Source organism: Megascapheus bottae, chromosome 5 (genome assembly GCF_031878675.1).
Source record: "Megascapheus bottae isolate mThoBot1 chromosome 5, mThoBot2.hap1, whole genome shotgun sequence".
Classification (NCBI taxonomy): Eukaryota; Metazoa; Chordata; class Mammalia; order Rodentia; family Geomyidae; genus Megascapheus; species Megascapheus bottae.
Window position 1 is genome coordinate 52,960,494 of NC_143513.1, and position 20,729 is coordinate 52,981,222.

The 20,729-nt window shown below is 36.8% G+C and overlaps 1 long non-coding RNA gene across 1 annotated transcript in view; it reads left to right on the plus strand.

Moving 5' to 3' along the window:
* Positions 1-20,328, plus strand: part of LOC150063402 (uncharacterized) — a 39,180-nt gene extending 18,852 nt beyond the window's left edge. The window contains exon 3 of the long non-coding RNA XR_016535419.1: positions 20,257-20,328. This is a non-coding gene — a long non-coding RNA (uncharacterized LOC150063402). The remainder of the gene's footprint in view (positions 1-20,256) is intronic.
* Positions 20,329-20,729: the final 401 nt, after the last annotated feature.

A 20,729-nucleotide genomic window follows, 5' to 3' on the forward strand; every position in this document is an offset into this window, starting at 1 on the left:
CTGATATAAACTTGTCTAAATAAGCAAGTGAAGAAAAGTTACATGTATTGTCTCCCTGTAGGAGCCAAGAATGAAGGATAGTATATAACTCTAAAGGCATTTAAGTATTTTCACCTTTCAAAGATTTAGAGAAAATGTTGAGCTAGGATCCAAGAAGACAGATGTACACTAATGAATAACACATGCAGCTGAACAATTATCAATGGTAAATGCTGGTTATTACTTCTGAAATTCAGTCCAGTCCTACCCAGATTTCTGGTCAACTCCTTTGAATATGGGTTCATGCTGTCCCCACCAACACCCTGTTTCTCAAATGATAGATCTCACCAAAAAGCCCTTTGCAAAATGGTGATCCTGGACCCTCTGTGGTATGGGGTCAAAGGTGCCACCTCTCTCAATGGGCTTCACCTGGATTTTCTCTCCCTCCAAACCATGCATATTATTATTAAACACATAAAGACAAGTTAAAAGTTTCCAACCCAGATCATATTGTAAGTAATTCTCCTATGCAACCATTGTCTATCCACTCATTCAGGAAATACTTACTGAGGACTATAGGCACTGTTCTGCATTATCAAAGGAAGTTATTGAAAAAATTGTATTGTTCAATAAAAGAACCATCTTCTAGGGGTGGAGGGAGAGCAGATAACAGAAAAAGTAAACAGATAAATGTAGGTTCTGATAAAGACCATGAAGCAAATAAAGCAGGGAAATTACTATGCTCTGCTTTGAATGGCAAAATCCGGGAAACCTCTCACATGGTGATATATGGGCTGCAATCTGGATGATGTAGTGGCGTACAAGGCTCTAAGGGACCAAAGTTCAAGGCAGAGGGGACCGTTTCTGCATGGTCCCTAAGAAGGGAGGGACCTCTGACTCTCCCAGGGACAGGGAGAAGGCTAATGGGAGCAGACTGAGGTTAGGGAGGAAATGAGGGTACAGGAAAGTTTGGAATGTATTTTCAGGATCTAGGAATCACTGTTCTTCTCATTTCCAAACTATATTTAAGGTAGTTTTAACGGTGATTAGCTTGTAAGGGGAAAAGCTCAAAGCAAGGAAACATAGCACTCATGTAGCTCAGGACAGCTCAGCAGGAAGCTTCGGATTGGGGCAAAAAAATTAGCACAATGCATGGCCATTGGCTAAGATACAATAGCCACAGGGAGATGTTCTGGTAAACTTACAGGCTAGTGTGAACAAAAGAATGCTCAAGGGTGACTCCTTAACTTATTTCTTATACAACTTAATGGATGGGGTGCCAGCTGCTAAGATGAAGAAAACTATGGGGGACCTAAGTCTATGTAGAAAATAGTTCAAAAATCAGAGGTGTATCTAGAGTATACTGCAGTTAGATCAAATGCTGAGAGATGAGCTCTAGAGCCTAGGACTTCCTTTCCTATCTCTTCTGCACTGGCTTACAGCTGCTACACATCTTACTTACTCAGAAGAATCTTTGTTATACCAGCAAACTCCAATAGCTTAACAGTTCCAGGAGTGAAAGTTCTTGATACTTGGAAGAACCGCATCAACCATATTTAGGCATCAACTTTGGTGAAATCAGCTGACTTCTAGCCATTTCTTCTTCCAAATTGTAGTCAAATTCACTGGGTTTCCTGATTTTCTATTTAATAATTTCAGGATAATACAAACAAAGAAGAACAGACAACATAAAACATCTGCCTCTGCTGGTTTGTAGGACTATGTTAACTCCAAGGGGGTGAGAACAGTTGTGCTTCCCCCCACACACACCCTCATTACAATACCTGGCTGGTCTCTTTCCTCTTACAGGATATTAAACATGACAATGCCACCTGTTGTTCTGAGATAACCGTAGCAGGTGAGAGGCCCAATCAATTGTGAGCTCCCAACCCGGAAATCAAAGCATTATTGATAGATCTCTAAAGATTCTCAACATTCCCATTAGACTGGAAGAGATTGCTCTCCACATGGGAGCCAAGCACCTGTCTTGTAGCTCAAAAGGGCTGCTGTCTGACTTCACAAACTGCCACTAGCAGTCACTTTTTGCTTGGCTGTGGGGGTGGCATTTGACACAGGAACACTTTGTAGAACAAGAGAACATTAGCAGTACAATTAATAATTCGCATTACTTCTTAAAAATAGGATCTATTTTTACACTTATTTCTGAGTTGTGAGACATTTCTTCTTTGAGATGTTGCTGTTTTCACTGATGAAAGACTAAAATTAAATTGCCTTCTTCCCCAGGGATACATTTCTTGTGTTCTCCCTAACAATTTAACCTTCCTCTTTGATTTTTTTCATCAGGCAAGGTTGTTACAAAGAAAACTGCTTACATGGAGTAAAGTGAACTCTGGAGATGAGAGGGAGTTAGTACTATTTAGACCAGTAAGGAATCTCATGTTCCATAAATCCTAAGAAGGTTGGACTTCAGCTCATTATCCAGTTTGCAAAGCTTTCCTCTGAAAGAGGAAAATTCAGCAGAGGTTTTTCTGTAAAGAGTTTTGCACCTGGTTTGTAGTCTAACAATTCCAGCTGTAATTTGATGCTCTTCAGAGTGGCAAATCACAACGAAGTTTTGCAAAGACATTAAGTTTATGCATGTTGGGAAAGTTCTTTGGCTGTGGAAATGTGAATCTGCCATCTAGTCTTCTTGCTCCAAAGGCTGAAATAAATCTCATTTGAGTGTTTGTTGTAGATCTTGATCATTTTTAGTTAAAATAAATGCTTTGATTTCCTTTTTTTATTCTGTGTGTGTGTGTGTGTGTGTGTGTGTGTGTGTGTGTATGCACGCGTGTGCACATGCACAGACACAAATGTGTGCACTGGGGGTGGGGACATAGGGTCAAAAATAATTACCTTTCTTGACTTCTTTAATTTAAAATTTATATCTAAGACTTCAAAGTGTTGTTTTCCCAAATGAGCTTCCAGCTGTGTCGTCTGGGGCTCTGGGCCGTCAGTCTTTTCTGCCTGGATGAGGCAGAGCAGAAGGAAGCCCTATAGAATCATGTTGCAGCAGCTTGCCAGCACCAGACAAACAGTAAACTGGAGCTGGCTGTGACTCTCTGGCTTGTCTCAAGGGACTTGCAAGGGCATAGTACAGTTTGTGTGGAGGGTAAGAAAAACAAGGGACTAAGATAAGATAGGTATCAGGGTGATAGGAACAAACCAGACTAAAGATTGAAGAGGTTTCTTGATGTGGGAAGACAGGATATGAGAGTGAATTGACCATGTGTCCCCAAACTCCTTCCAACACAGTAAAGAGACATACTTTCAATAGAAAATATTTCCCCTAAGCCTTCTCTCAGGCTAATATATGTTCTCTAAGACACAGTGATGGAAATGTTGTGGAAGATGCTGAACCACAGCTATTTTCGGCAGAGTTCCAGCAAGGGTGGAAGGAGACAGGGAGTATCTTCTAGGTGAAGGGAAGATTTTCTGTGGATGTGACTGCCTCATATAGACCAGGGTGAGGACATGATTATTGGGTTTGAGTTTATACCTCGTATAAGCTCATAGTTCTCCGTATTAGAAGACAGGTGAGGAAAACTTCCTTTGAAAAATGATTGATTTGGTATAGCAATTTTAACACCTCAATAGCAAAAGGTGATAGAACTCAGCCCAAAACTTCAAATGAGGGGAAATCTCCATGACAAAAGGAGTCTAGTCATACCATACATAAGAGTTTTCAAGGCTTTCAGAAGTCAGATACATCGATGAAAGCTAACATTATGACTCTCCACCCAACATTGTTTAACTGAGCTGTAACTTTAGGTTGAATAAATTCTGATTTCCAGGTTTACCTGATATTTTAGGGACATCAGTTTGTAAATCTCTGCTACTCCCCTCATTGATAGTGCTAAATAGAAAAGGAAACACCTAACAGATACAGTGTATGGAGGGCTTGATGTATCCTAAGTAGTAAGATTCATGGAAATCTATCTCAAAACAGACTTACCATGATCATTCCCTGACAGAACTTAGTGAAAATGTGATAATGGTTAGGAAATTACATCTTATTTTCATCACCTGTTTTGTCAACTTTTCCTCTGTTGACCTAGATAGCCAAGCAATTATTGCAGAACTAAAGGAAGGTAACAGATTTTTCAAAAAGATGGTTCCAGTCACTGGTGACTCACCTTGCCTTGGACTTGAGTGTGTAGGATGCTTCCTTTTGTTTGCCTCTCCATCTCCAGTCAGCTCACAGCAAAACTTGACTTCTTGGAAAATTCATCATCTAATTAGAACGTTTTATGTGCTAGTGAGCATGCAATCAGCGTGAAGTGGGAAGTAACTGAACGTTCACATAAATTTGTGTGTCAGGCATTGCACTAACCCTGGGAATCCAGTGGTGACCCCAACGTGGTTCCTGCTCCAAAAGAATTTCAGATGACTGAAGGAAACATAATAAATGAGCCAAAGCGAAACTTCGTTCTAAGTGCTTCTAGGACAAATAGTTCTAAATTATTTTGCTCCCTAAAGGAACAGGAAATGTGATATAAGTATATGGTTTAGAACATACACAGTGCTGGTGGGGGAAGTTAAGGAAGAATGTGCAGAAGAACATACAAGCAAATCTTCCAGGGGAAGGTATCTCAAAACAGAGCCCTAAAAGAGCTAGGCAGAAATGATCATTCCAGTTATTTCTGGGGTGGAGGTGTATCTTAGAAGTTAAAGTTTTTGTTTCCTGGAGTGTGTGTGTGTGTGTGTGTGTGTGTGTGTGTGTGTACTCAGGACCTGGGCGCTGTCCCTGAGCATTTTCTGCTCAAGGATAGCACTCTACCATTTGAGCTACAGCACCATTTCCAGCCTTTTCTGAATAATTTATTGCAGATGAGAGTCTCAGACTTTCCTGTCTGGACTGGCTTTGAACCATAATCCTCAGATCTCAGTCTCCTGAGTAGTTACAATTACAGGTGTGAACGAAAAGTCAGTCTTTAAGCAGAAATTTTGAACTTTGTTCTATGGAGAGTTAAAATAGATGATCTCTGAACTTGACAATTCAATAGTTTACTTCTTTATGAGGCTATGGTAGATACATTTTGTGAAGGGGTTGACACTGAACATTATGACTTTAAGCCTTCTCTATTAGTAGGTTTCCGGAATCCTGGCAGCCATTCATATATCTTCCAAGCAAGAGATCAATAAAGCATTTGAGGATCCTGACCAGCCTTCCCCAAATACCTAATGATACTATGATATAAATTCCCACTAACTCATTGAGATGACCCTTATTAACATGCTTAACAACCTATAATCATTGGCATAGGACTTGAAGCCTCAGAGGAAAATAGGAAAATCTTTTTAACTAAAAAGATTCCCTGGAGATATTTCAATAAAAGAACTGTTTAAAGAAATCAGAAAGAACAGTGACTATCCAAAGATCGGTACAAATCAGAAGATCTGTAAGGGAAAAGGGAGAGAATAATATTGCCAGAATGTGTATTGCCAGAGTAAGAGTTGTGGAGGAGGGAATGTTTTAGTCATTGTAAAATAACAGTAGTTTGCAACCAGTGCAACTCTCCTCACAGAGCAAATGGGCAAAATGTGGAAATATGAGAGGCAATCTTAGGGCTAGAGTTGCTGGTTGAGTGTAGACACACACACCTGGGATGTTACCACTGTAACTTATTACTTAAGTGCAGATCCAGACTAAAGAGGCCTGGGAAAAATGGAAGGCAGCTACACTGATTTTAATTTACTGAGGAGTATGTTTTACTTTAAATATATATTAGATGCAGATATTAACTAGTCTGTTAATACTGATTAGTAGGATATATGCCTACAGTATGCACTGATCAAACTTCACATTCCATTTTTTTATTCCTTCTCCTGCCAACTTCTAGAAAGCAGTATTCTACATTCACATGTATGTTTTGTGTTCATTATCTTATCAAAAATATTAATACAAACAAAACTATGGTTTTCTTGTTGGTACTATTTTCCTGCAGAGTGAAGGTAATTTCAGTTGACGTCTCATGTAGGAAATGAATTTTAGTTTCTTGTCCTTCATATTCCTTACATGTTTTCACAAAAATATATAATATTAATTGTAGAAAGTTATTTAAGCTGCCTTCGAAGAGCATTTATGGTGTGATTTTTGAAGTGTGGAACAATACACTTTGTTTAAAATGTTCAGGACATCAGAGAAGGAAAAAATATATAAAAGCCAAGGTACTAAATACAGTAATTTATTTCCAATGACATCCCATGCTGCCTATTCAGATTGTTTTTGAAGAAACACACACATTCAATGTTATGTGTTAATCAGATCCCAGTTCAATAGGAAAATGATTAAGGCATAAACATTTCATAATAGGAAGTTATGATTGAGGATTGAGAATGATATTTCCTGACTTGCTCTGTGGAACAGATAATCAAGTTGTCTTTCAAAGACTGAACCTGCAGTGAATGTTTTACTCGAGAAATAAATGAAATTGATTATATATTCTACTTACAAAAAAATACACACTGTAATTACTTTCAATCTCCTCTTAGAATGCCTTTCTCTTAGTAGAAATTTTGAAAAAAAATTAGCAAGTATAAGAAAATGTGAGCATGAGTACATTTATCCTGCAATCAGAAGCAGAAGCGACCTTTTGAGTTGGTCTTTCCCTCTCCTCATCGAGATGCTCAACTCCACTCAATCCATCAAGTTAAAGAGAATTTAACAATAAATTTTATCAGTTTTCTCAAGGCAATTTTGCACTGATGTTTTTACTGGGCTTTAGAAAGCAGCGTGGGTTTTAGTAAAACTTGCAAATCATTTTCTTAAATTACCAGTCTCCACAATATTGCTTTGGCCAGAAAATCAATACATTCGTACATACTTACCTCTTTTTATTGCCTTTCCTGTTATCAGAGCAAAATGAAAGTATTTCTTTCTGTTGAGCACTGGCCACAAAATTAGGCAAATGAGGGAAGTGGCAAGATGCAAGGCTTTTTATGCTCTTAATGTGTATTCCTCTTCTCTCCACAAGTACTTCTTCCCTTCCAAAGGATAATCTCCACAACAGGCCAGTCAGGCTGCTGGACCTTCAGCCCCTCTCTGTTCTGTCCACCTTCTCTTGGAACTTGATTACTTGATCATTACTTGCCTACTTCCAAATCTTTCCACAGAATGCTCTGGAAACAAAGTCTTGGTATCCTTAAAGACTTACTCTAAACTTTCCTTTCATCTTACCTGACTGTTTTTTAATCGTTGGTCTCCTTTTTTCCCCAATGTCTATGACTTCTTTTTTTTTTTTTACATCTGCATTCCATTTGCTTGTGCTATTTTCCTCATCTTCTCAGATGGCCTCCCCAGCTGCCATGCTCTCATTTTCAGAACCTGTGCATGTTAGTTTACACAGAAAAAGGCAACTTGAAGATACAGGAAAGGTTGTAGAGCATCAGATAATCCTGGATCCAATGGATGAGTACAGTACTATTTTTTTCAGCATAGAGAATCTTCTAGGCTGTCAGTAAAAGACAACATCACTTGAGAAACACTGTTGTTGCTAGCTTTGAAAACAGAGGGAAGGGATCATGAGCTAGAATGATGAGGCCTCTAGAACAAAGATCTTAGCCAATGGGAAAAATGAAGATGGGAGTGGGGAAGGGATTATGACTCAGTCCCCAAACCACAAGAAACCTCTTTTGCCAACAATCCAAATAAGCAAGAAATTGGTTCTTCTTAGATCTTCCAAAATTGTATGCTGCTTAGATAACCAATTTTTAACCCAGTAAAACATACTAGATGTATGGAATGTAACATACTAATTTTGTGTTTAAGCAGTGAATTGTGTATGACAACTTCTAGTTGTGTGTGTATGGTTGAGGCACATTTAACTAAACAATTAAAAATGTATACTAATAGAGTGTGGCCATAATTTAAGACTCTGTGAATGTCTTGCTCCCAATAATCTTTGACCCAGTTGTTTGCAAAGTTAATAATGATCCTTGCTGTATTTATTATTCTATTATTGTAACATACTTGTAATATAGTTCTATCATTTCTTTTAATATCACTATTATTGTCATTATTGTTTCTGATGCTTATTTATCTCATTTGTTCTTCCTAGCGCTTATGTATTTGTTTGTATTGTTAAATGTGTGTGAGCAGAAAAATTGGAATTTGTTCATCTGCTCTCCATCAGAGGGAGTGCTGGTCAAGTTTTATGATGGAGACCTCTAAGACCTGTGTTAGTTCTGTTGAGGACTGCACATATTTTTCCCTAATAGATCTTCACCATCCACTAAGCTTGTAGCTTATAAATATCCTCTATGACTGCTTTTGTTCATTCCTTTTTATAGAAAAATGGCAGGAGAGATTTGAGATTTCCTGTTTTTACCTCTGGAGTTCTCAAACTCTATTGTTCCTTTTTCTGTGTTTTGTCAACTACTGCACTCATATTGACAAATCTGCGATTTGTACTTAGTCCTTCTAACAGTACATGTCTGAGCAGTGTTTTATGTAAGTGATTTCCATCCATTTCTTGTTCTCACCTTTTCTTCCTTTTCTTACCTTCTCCCCGGATGTATTTTTTTCCTCCATTGTTGTAAAATACATTGCTTTTAGATACAGATCTCTTTTTATTCCCATGCAATTGCATCTGATTTTGAGCATCACTATCATATTCTGGATACCATGTACTGAGAATTTTTCTTTCCCACCCACTCTCTGTTCTAGGCACAGTGTATCAAATGTACTATTTACAATCCCATACACTAACATCTCTGGAGAATGCAGAATCTGTCCAAAACTCTTGCATTCCACTCTGTTGACTTCCTTTAAAAACTCTTATGTTAAGAGACATAGAGACTAATATCTCTTAAGTTCCATCCTTCACAAGTGCTCTACAACTGAGTAATTTATGTACATGCCTAAACATTTTTCTATAATTATTCCTAGTGCTTCTCATTACTTATTGCCTGTATCATTTTGAGATGAACTATATATAAAAATTATACAATTTTGTATGGAGGAAAGATAATTATAAAATATGAAACAAAGATCAACAAAGGGATCTTTGGAGCAATAATGTACATATACATATTTGTATGTATGTCTGTGTAAATATAAATATGTGTATAAATAGAGGCACATTTTTTATCATAAAGTTTGAGTGTCTAGGCTTGGTGATTTAAAACTCATTCTAATGTGTTCCTTTTTCTTTATAAAACTCAGATTGCATGTATGTGTATGAGAGATGGATTAACATTAGACTGTTTAAAAGTTCATCAGTGTAAGAGCTATTTCAGATTACATTTATAGATGTTTTTAGCTCTTTAGCTCCACTGGGGCTCTAGAAAAAGTTCCTTTCTCCAACTTTATATTTTTCTCTCAAATATTCATTCACACAAATGAGTGCTCACGTCACCCAGAGTACTGAAGTATGAAAATCATCTTAGCCATTTTTATAGATTTCCAGAAATTTATCCTGCTAATTATAACTTCTCATGTAATCCTTCTATTCAAGTCTGACAGGCACAAAAGTTCCCTAAATTGGTCCAGTGACGTTCTTGGGCAAGATCTGACACAGTAAAATCTGCCCAGCAATTTTTGACAATCAGCTTTACATTTGCACAGTTTCAAAGACAAGTAGGTTCTTAACATCATCAGGAGAAAAATGAACAATAAGCTAAAAAACCCATTACTGCACATATGAATCTCCAGACAAAGGTACAGTTAAATGCTCTGGGTTTATACAAGATTATCCTAGAACATAGCCTTGGCTGGAAACAGATTCAATAAAGTACTCAATAAACTCAAAGTCACCAAGAATTTTAAAATGTAAACATTTGGGCCATATTCAGTTGAGATATCTTTACCGTTATGCCCCTAGTTTTGAAGTCTTTCCTGTTTTCCCTTCTCCTACTAGAATTCAAGAACTGGAAGGAAATAAAACACCTGTTATGTGCTGTCTTGTAGGGTTTCAAAGGAGAAAACTGTGGCTGTGGGGCATCAGATCACAAATGAATTCGCTTAGACAGTTGGGGCAGGGCCAAGAACTCAGAGTGAATGCCCTTATTTCTCTCCATACTTTTTCTGGTTTGCATGAATTTCACTTCGTTTGGAAATTGTCAATTCTTTTTCTTCTCTCATTCTACATTCTAGAAACACCTTATCAAGTAGCTCTACATCCAGTAGGATTTTCAGGGCTAGAATGTCAACACCGAAACAAGATGACATGATTCAAATAAATTCATTTACACAAAAATGTAAAGTAGCATATCAAGCTATGTTTAAAAAATAATCATTCTTTCAACATTTAGTGTAGATGAGATATATTCATTTTTCTGACTAGCTGATTAATTATATCAAATGATTACTGCATTAAAATAATCATTGTCAAAAAGATTTTTAGTTTCAAACAGAAATATTTTATTGCTTTTCCTTAAATAATAGATTCTAAACAACTCAATGTATTGAGCACATTTTTTCTTCTTATGTTAATGTGATTATCTAGCTTATACTTAGAATAGTTTTGACTGTTATTTTTTTGTAAATCCTACATATTACTGGCTTCTTATCCTAAGATACATATGAAATCAAAATCTTTTTTTTTGTGCAACGTTTCATGGTATGAACCCATACAGGATTAAGAAGCATGCATTCCTGACATTCTGGAAGGTATTTGCCTTCCAGGTAGATACCACGATCCCAGACCATTGTCCTAAACATTCTCATTTTTCTTCTACTCTTGATTTTCTTATTCTCTACCAGGCCTGAGGCAATCCTCTCCATATCCTAGAGTCCCTTTAATTAGTCTCATCCTATATGTCTTTATGTACCTAGGTTTTGAGCTATTGTAATCCTCTGCTAGGAGAGTCCTGGATGTGTACTAATTATTACAAATGAGGGAAACCATTGAGACTATGTTCCTTTGGGTCTGGCTTACTTCACTTAATATGGTTTTCTCCAAGTCTTGCCATTTCCTTACAAATGGGATGATGTCATTCTTTCTGATGGCAGCATAGAATTCCATTGTGTATAGATACCACATCTTCTTGATCCAATCATCTACTGAGGGGTATCTGGGTTGGTTTCAAATCTTTACTATGGTAAATAATGCGGCAATGAACATCATTGTGCTAGTGGCTTTAGTATGTCCTTGTTTCTGGTTGTTTGAGTAAATGCCAAGGATTGGAATCGCTGGGTCATAGGGGATCTCTGTGTTTAATCTTTTGAGGAACCGCCAAACTGCTTTCCACAGTGGTTGAATGAGTATGCACTCCCACCAACAGTGTAGTAGCAGTGGTCCCTCCTGGCCACATCTCCACCAGCATCTGTTGTCCTTTTGTTTCTTTTTAACTGTAGGTACAAAGAAAGAAAATATACTGCCCGAATTTAAATCATAATCGTTATGATTCTAGACAACCCCCAAAGCAATATTCATTCTAATTTGAAATTTTTCTTTAAAACTTGAAATGTATTTTTAAGTTTATATTTTAAGACTCTCTTTGCCTAAGTGAAAAATCAATAAGATCTTCACAATATCCTTTGTGGAGAATTAGTCTTTTCTCCAGAGAGATAATCTACTTATTTTGGGAAACCAAGTTAGGTGTCCTATAGTCACACTTTTAGTACAGAACTCTATAGTTGAATATTGTCTAAATTTCAAGTTTCTCTAAGTAGTTCTGTACTTAAAGTATTCAAACACAGACAGTTTTAAAATATGAGAAACTGTGATTTAAAATATAACTTTAGTCATTTTCTAGCAAGAAGGAATTATGCATATACTTAACCTAAAATTGTTCGGATTTACTTTTGTTCTTGTCTTGTAAAATGGAATGGTGTGAAAATAAAGTAATGTATTAAACATAAAATATCTTGCCTACTGGGCAGGGAATTTAGCCTAGTGGTAGAGTGCTTGCCTAGCATGTACAAAGACCCAAGTTCGATTCCTTAGTACTAAAACATAGAAAAAAGCCAAAAATGGTTCTGTGGCTCACATGGTAGAGCTCTAGCCTTGAGAAAGCCTAAGGACAGTGACCAGGCCCTGATTTCAAGGCCCAGGACTGGCCAAAAAAATTACCTAGCTTACCACTGGCATACTTCCTTATTAAGGAACTTTTGTCTACTGCATCCCAGGGTACATGCCCCAGGCACTTAGGGCCTTGAGCATTTTATCAAGTAAGCTTTCATTGAAAGAAGCCCAGGCTACATTTTCTGTTACAGTAATGAAGCTCCCATTGCTCTTCTGAGTGCCAAGCCATATCCTAAATTTTGTGCACATGCAGTTCACTTTTTTACCAGCTCACTTAATGCCCACGGCAAAACATACCATATTAAACTTTGTTTCATAGAGATAAAATGAGAGGTGAAAGATTAAATAATTTACCAAGTTGGCCAGTCCAGAAGCTTGAAGTCCAACTCAATTGGTTGGGTGTTTAATTTGTGTTCTGAATTGACAAGAGAACTATTCAAGGCCTAGTCCAAAGATCTTAACAACTGCAAATCTTAATACACTTACAATAAAATAAAAATGATCATAGAATGTATCCTCCCCCACCCAAATTATCTCAGTTCAAATGCAAAGGACATTATTTGGCCTCTGTTTAAAATGAGGGAATATGTCTAGATGATATAGTTTTATTTATAGGAAGTCTGATACTTCACAGGGCTTGTCTTTCATCCTTCCCAACTATGGGTAAATGAAGGAAGTTCTGCTATGGAATGGTAGGATATAAACAAGAGAGTTCTCATAGGCATGTCTACCTGTGATTTGAAGGGGTAAATATACTTGGAAGTATCAGGAAGTTAATTAAAGCTGAAACAAATGACTACCAGACACGTGGCAATTTCATTCCTTCACCTATTCAAATTACTACACCTGATCAATTTATTCAAAAAATATTTATTGGTTGCCCATACTATTGCTAGTGTTAGCTTGGGAGAGGAAATTCCATTCTGACTGAGCTCATTTCTCAGTTTCAGGAGACAGACAATAATCAAGAATCTATTACTAGGTTATACACTAAAGTTTTTATTTTTTTTTCTTTTCATTGTGTATTTCCTACCTACCTCATTTTTTTCTTTCATTGTACCAGGAATGAGGATCAATGATTTTCCTCTTCCTGGTTATTCCAAAGCAAAAAATCAAGATTAATAATTATCACTCTCAAAAAATGAATAAGTCTCAGCCTATGGGAATGAAAGAATGAGAAAATTCAGTAGTTATACAAGCAAAACAGTGTGGAGACCACCTTCCAAATAGAGAATGGTCTTTCATTATTGGATCCATATGGAAGCATTAGAAAGACTAGACAAAATAGAGAGCATCAGAAAGATTAGAAGACCTATAAGCAACTATAAAGTCCTCAGAGGACAGATCACAGTTATCTAGGCCTAGCACTTAATACATTTATAATACCTTTAGCACTTAAGATTATAATCCCTGGAATTCTATTGTTATTTTCATCAAAACCATTCTTTCAGCACTAGGCATCTTGTGCGAAAGACCTTTTCCATGGTTAAATCTAGACTGCCAACTACATATTAGTTTGACATCTCTAGGTTATGTTGCTCACTCGGCACATCTTGTCCAGCTGCCTCCTCTTGCTCACTCCAGCAAGCTCTAGGGTAATTTGCCAAGGACCAGCAGTTGATCTCTTTTCTTAGCTTTAGCAAGACACTCCCAGATCTCCTTTATCCTGATTTCTAGAGTTCTGATCTCTTCTTATGTACATGGTATAAGTTAACTTCTGCACAAAATTGATAAAACATCCACAGTCAAGACTGACAAGTCTCCACTTAATATTCTATCTATAGGAATCTGAATCTTCTGGTATTAACTCAATTTTCATTAGGCACAGACCTGTCAGAAAGAGTAACAACTATTTAATTTGCATATCACAGCTACGTATTTTCAGTAAAACTCCAAATAACAACTAGCACTGTTAAAAATTTATCCTCTATTTCAAGGATCAGGTTTTTTAAAAATATTTTTATTGTAATTAATAAAAGGGTTACATGATATTTGCCAGATAGAAGGTGCATTAATTCACATGCATTGATTCCCTTTCACATGTCTTGGTCCCCATTACTCTCCCCCCACCCCCCATCTTGGTTTTCCCCCTTCCCTATCCAATTTCAAATAACCAAATAAAAATATATCCAATATATCAGAAAACAAAGTGAGATACTGTAACAATATGAGATAACCAAGGGACAGCAAAAGAGATGAGAGATAACATAGTACATTAAGGACAACAATCATTCATTATATGGCTTTTGTTTCAGTATCCTGGAGGTCCTTTCAATTAGCTTCATACTATATGGCCTTATGTGTCAAGGTTTTGCTCTATTGCAAATCTCTGCTAGTCGAGCCCAAGGTTTCTACTGATTATGACAAATGAGGGAAACCATTGAGCCTATGTTCCTTTGAGTCTGGCTTACTTCACTTAATATGATTTTTTCTGTCTTTCCATTTCCTAACAAATGGGTCAATGTCGTTTTTTCTGACAGCAGCATAGAATTCCATTGTGTACAAATACCACATCTTGTTGATCCACTCATCAACTGAGGGACATCTAGGTTGGTTCCATATCTTTGCTATGGTGAATAATGTTGCAATGAACATTGCTGTCCTAGTGGATTTAGTATGCCCTAGTTTCTGGATGGTTGGGTAAATGCCAAGTAGTGGAATTGCTGGGTTTTAGGGGAGCTCTATATTTAGCCTTTTGAGGCACTGCCATATTTCTTTCCATAGTGGTTGAACGAGTTTGCACTCCCACCAACAGTGTAGTAGTGATCCCTCCTGGCCACATCCCCTCCAGCATCTGTTGTTATTAGTTTTCCTGATCCTGGCCATTCTAACTGGAGTGAGGTGCAATCTTAGAGTTGTTTTGATTTGCATTTCTTTTATGACCAGAGATGTTGAGCATTTCTTCATGTGTCTATAGGCCATTTTTGTTTCTTCTTCAGAGAAGACTCTCTTGAAGTCTTTGGCCCATCCTTTAATGGGATGGTTGTTACTTTGGAGATTAGTTTTGAAGTGATTCTTTTTTTTGAGCTATTGATATATTTTAGATATGAGGCCTTTGTCTGTTGTATGGTTGGTGAAGATCTTCCCCCACTCTGTAGGCTTCCTAATTAATTTACTAGTTATGTCCTTTGCCATACAAAAGCTCTGCAGTTTAATGCAGTCCCACTTATCCAGCCTTTCTCTGATTTGTTGTGATTCTTGGTCCTTATTAAGAAAGTTTCTACCTGTGCCAAGGAGGCCTAATGTATCTCCTATTCCTTCTTGTAAAGTTTTCAGTGTGTCAGTTTTTACCTCCAAGTCTTTAATCCATTTGGAGTTAATTTTAGTGCAGGGTGACAAAGAAGGATCCAACTTTAGTTTTCTAGTTCTGCCAGCACAACTTGTTGAAGAGGCTATCTTTCTTCCATTCTATTTTTTTGACTCCCTTGTCAAAGATTAGGTGGCCATAAGTCTGTGGTTTAATATCTGGGTCTTCAGTTCTATTCCATTGGTCTTCAGGCCTGTTCTTGTGCCAGTACCAAGTTGTTTTTGATCATTATAGCTCTGTAATAGAGTCTAAAGTTTGGTATTGAAATTCCTCCTGCGCTGTTCTTTCTGCTAAGAAGTGTTTTTGCTATACGGGGTCTTTTATTATTCCATATGAAATTTTGGATTGCCTCTTCTATTTCTTTAAAGAATGCCATTGGGATATTGATGGGTCTTGCGTTGAATTTGTAGATAGCCCTTGGCAAGATTGTCATTTTCACAATGTTGCTTCTTCCAATCCAGGAGCATAGGAGGTTTTTCCATTTCCTTAGTTCTGCTTTAATTTCCTTTTTCAGGGTTTTAAAGTTTTCGTCAAAAAGGTCCTTTACATTCTTAGTTAAGCTAATTCCTAGGTACTTTATTTTCTTTGAGCATATTGTGAAAGGAGTTGCTTTTCTGATTGTTGCCTCGTTCCTCTCACTGTTGGCATAGAGGAAGGCATTTGACTTTTGAGGGTTAATTTTATAGCCTGCTACCCTTCCAAAGTTTTGAATCAGCTCAAGGAGCTTGGGAGTAGAGTCTATAGGATTCTTTAAATACAGAATCATGTCATCTGCAAAGAGGGATAGTTTTACTGCCTCTTTCCCTACTTGGATCCCCTTTATGCTTGCTTCTTGCCTTATTGCACTGGCTAGGAATTCTAACACTATGTTAAAGAGGAGTGGAGAGAGTGAGCATCCTTGTCTCGTTCCTGATTTTAGAGGGACTGGCTTTAGCTTTTCGCTATTAAGTATAATACTAGCTGTGGGTCTGTCATACACAGCCTTTATTATATTGAGGAATGTTCCATGGATTCCTAGTTTCTCCAGAGCTTTTAACATAAAGGGGTGTTGGATCTTGTCAGATGCCTTTTCTGCATCTATTGAGACAATCATGTGATTTTTGTCCTTGCTCCTGTTGATGTGTTGAATTATATTAATTGATTTGCGTGTGTTGAACCAGCTTTGCCTAGGGGCTCAGGTTTTTATTGTTTATTTTATTTCTTTGTTTTTTGGTTCTTGTTGAGTTCTTTGATGTTTAGGTAAAGACCATGCAAAACCCCAGAGGAAACTGTTTTTACGAGGCTGTGTGTTTGGTCTTACAATTGGTAACTGGATTCATTATTAAAATTGACAATGAAGTTTCTGAAAAAGTTATCCAGAAACAAAGATTCCTGAGAGGTTGTAAGGATTAAAATAGATATTAAGACACCTACAACATGTCTATCAACTGTTTATATTTTCTGTACATACAGTAGAAGACACAGATACAGTTGAATTTCAGCTAGACAATAGCTAGGCCAGAAGTAACATTACTCAGTGGGTCTTCTAATTGTACATACATGCTAGAAATCAGTCCATTGCATTCTGTTTCAGTGGTTTATTGGTGTTTTCTCTGACTTACACAAGAAAAAATATGGCAAGTAGGGAAAATATGTAATGTATCAGAGATGGTACTGATTCCTTGAATAATTGATGGGACAGATGTGTATCTCTTTATTTGTGCTAGGAATTCAAATGTTATTAGCATTCAACATCAGCCTCTTGGAAGAGTTAACATAAACTATTACTTCATTCAATTATACAACACTCTACTACCAGTCAATCACTTGGCATGGACAATGTTCTCTATATACTACCAGTTATTGCGGCCTCCACTTAAAGCTGTAAATTCCTTTTCTCCCTTAATTTACAGGAACTTTGAGAAGACTAAAGTGTAATGGCCCTTTGGATTTAAAGTTAATGTACTTTGGGCTTGGAAAGAGCACTTGTCAGGAAATCATTCCTGTGCTGAGGTTTGACTCACTCATCTATTTCTGTACTAATCTCCCATCAAGTAACAAAATAGTCTTATCCTTATAGTGCCAATCAACCTACCCCCTAAAGCCATCAGTCAGGTGTCATTTTCCACTTACATCTTTATATGGGCTTTCATGTCACCGTTTATATGATGGAACCACAAATTACTGTCTAGAAGTACATGTCTGTATATCATTGCATTTCATCAGTCATCAATGATAGAAAAATTCACCTATCAGAAAAAAATCTTAACTACAAATAACTAAAATAAAAACAATTTGATTTATGTAATAAAAGGTAGCCATTGATAAAATGTTTTGTGTCTGTCTTTTGAGTATATCCCAAACATTACAAGATCTTTAATAATAGCCTTAATAAACTAAGGAAAGCAAGAAATATAAGGCAAGAGATAGTTCATGTTCTAAGTTCTGAATCACTGATGTGGCGATCATTTAAATAGCTGAAATCTTGCATGATTAATTGTTATGAATTGGGAAAAATCTCACAGCCCTTGTACTTCTTAGGACAAGCAGCACTTGAGTAACAGGGGAAAATATTACTAAATTTGGAGCTTTGTCAGAAATAGCTTTCCCTCTAGGATTCAATAACAAATAAAAATGCAGTATTACAGGCCAGCTCATTTTAGAGATAGCCAACAGGATGTTCACTGACCCCCCCAAAAAAACCAAATATACGACATTCTGGAAGGACAAGATAGAGACTATGACAGAAGGAAACTTTGATTAGCTCATTAAAATATTTTCAAAAGTGCAAAGAACCAAATTACTCACACATCATCTAAGTTGCATGTTTTCTGCGTGTGCTCAACAGAGAAGAACAGAGAGAAAATAAAGGAGAAGTTTGTACACACTGGTGGAACTTACCTTAGAGAACTGGGAAACCCTGAAACCCTGAACTCCTCTTCACTGTGTATTCACTGCGAACCATTGGCATCTATCTACACCTTGACCCTACTTCCAAGAGTATGGTTCATTTATGAGGAAACTGGGCATTAGGGAACAGATAAAAGTATGTATCTACAATAAAATGGACAACCACACTCACAGGCAATATGTTTATGGATACAAAGTCATTTATTTTCATTATTCCCATGAGAAGAATGTCTATTTGAAGCCTTATAGCTCTAACATTCATGACTTTTGGGAAAGAGACAGAGGATGTGGTGGTAAAGACAGAGGAAGCAAAGATAGACAGATGGATAAATAGCTTTGTTATTCCTTCATACATTCTTTACTATATCATCATTTGGGATTATGCTCATAGACTTTTCACATTATGTAGATAAAATGTCCCTCTCACTTCTGAGCCATAAAACTTGCTTATTTTTAATAAAAGGAAATGCTGTTAAAGTAATCTTTCTCCTTTTCTATTCCTGGGAGTTTGAGAAAATTGAAGAAAATTATATGAGAAGAGATAAAAATAAGCTGGGCAAAAGAGGAAATGACTGTGTGTCCTCAGAACTGAGCAAAAGCTTCAGACAGTAAGAAGCTCAGTCTTGGATCACTATATGAGATTTAAGAGTGAGCCTAACACCAGGATCATGTATCCTCCAAGTACAACAAATAGTTGTTGTATAAATAGTAGTGTCATTTATCAGACAAAAAAGAGGCCTAGATAGTTGTCTTTGCTGCTCTGTACTCATGGTTTGTCTTTAACAACCTATAGTTCCCAGAAGTTTCCCCAGCTCTAGAGTGAAAACAGTAGGCCTAGGATGAAAGCTGAGGGCCTATTGTGGACCCCATCTCCATGGTAAAGGTGTAGGAAAATGGCATTGGGCGGGGTGTGGGGAGGGAGGCAGGGAATTGACAGCCCTCAGTGAGAATTGCAGTAGGACCAACACATTAAGGAGAGATGAATTATGAGTAGAAGTGGGTTATGCTAGGCATGTGTATCAATTAAAAATGTGAATTTGTATCAGAGTTTGTATCAGAGCCTCAAGATGCCCAAGGAAAGTATTTCTTATTCTTTTCTTTTTTTCCTTTCCTTTTCTCTTTCTTTCTTTCTTTCTTTCTTTCTTTCTTTCTTTCTTTCTTTCTCTCTTTCTATCAATTTTTTTTATCTTTAAGTAGTTGTGTAAAGGAAGTGCTATTAAACCAAGTACTTTATGAGTATAATGCATCTTTTTGTCGATTTAGCATATTTTATACTCATATTTACCCAAGTTTTACTTGAATAGAAGATAGACAAAGAATGTATAGGAGATAAAACTTGCATCTATTTTTGTTCTTAGTAAATCCAAGCATTCCTAAATTAATTTTGTAAGTAATTTAAACTTAAGAGATTATATTTGTCTACTTAGGATGTACTACATACAGTTTGGATCTTGACTGTATCCCAGAAGCCTCTTTGTTAAAGAATAGATTCTCAGGGTGATATTGGAATGGGATCATTGAACCTTTGAAAGGTGGGCATACTGGGAGGTTTTAGGTCACTGGAAACATGCCCCAAAGAACATAGTAAGAACCAACTTCTGTATTTTTTTTTTTTTGCCAATCCTGGGGCTTGAACTCAGGGGTGAGCGCTGTCCTTGAACTTTTTCAAGGCTAGAGTTCTACCACTTGAGCCACAGTACCATGTCTAGTTTTTTTATTTTTCTGTGTATGTGGTACTGAGTAATCTTCATGCATGCTAGGCAAGCATTTTACCAGTAGGCCAAACTCCCAGCCACCTAACATCTTCTATTTGTATTCTTACCTGTTCTTAGTCTGTGCTTCATTGTCATGAGGTGAGTGCATTAGGGTTGCCATGAGCTCTCACACCTTGATGTGCTGCTTCATTCGGCATAGGCCCCACCACATACGATCAATGAAGGGTTGGAGTTTCAAATTGTGAGTGAACAGAGACCTTTGGTTTTTATAAGTTGATTATATCATTTATTTATAGGTATGAACATAGGGGTGGAAATCTGAGGGCCAAGGATGCTCTAATAAAACAGGGTAGACTTGAGGACATAAACAATAAAATTTTATTTCTCATACTTCTAGAGGTACAAACTGATGCATGAAGTATAGTGTCCCATCATCCCATCATCATGGAAACAAAAACCAGGCCTCTATCAGAAACCAGATCTGCTAGCAGCATCTTCATCTTGGACTTCTCCATTTACAAATTATAAAAATAAATTTCAACTTAAAAAAAATAATTTCATCACAAGAGTGAGGACTCAATATCTGCATACGCAATGCTATGGATATGGTAATGGAAATATAAACATAACTATATGGATATAAAAACCTATGACTCTATAGACATAATGTTTTAGTTCATAAATTAATATGTTTCTGTGACATACAAACCCTTAGCCTAATTTTGATTAAGTTCTAAAGACTAAGTCCCAGTGATTGTAAATAGTGATTCCCTTCTTGAACACTTGTTTGTTAAACTTGTCATTTAAAATATGATGTAAAAATCAATGTTAATAAATTCTTTAATAAAAAATAATTCCATCATCTAAAAT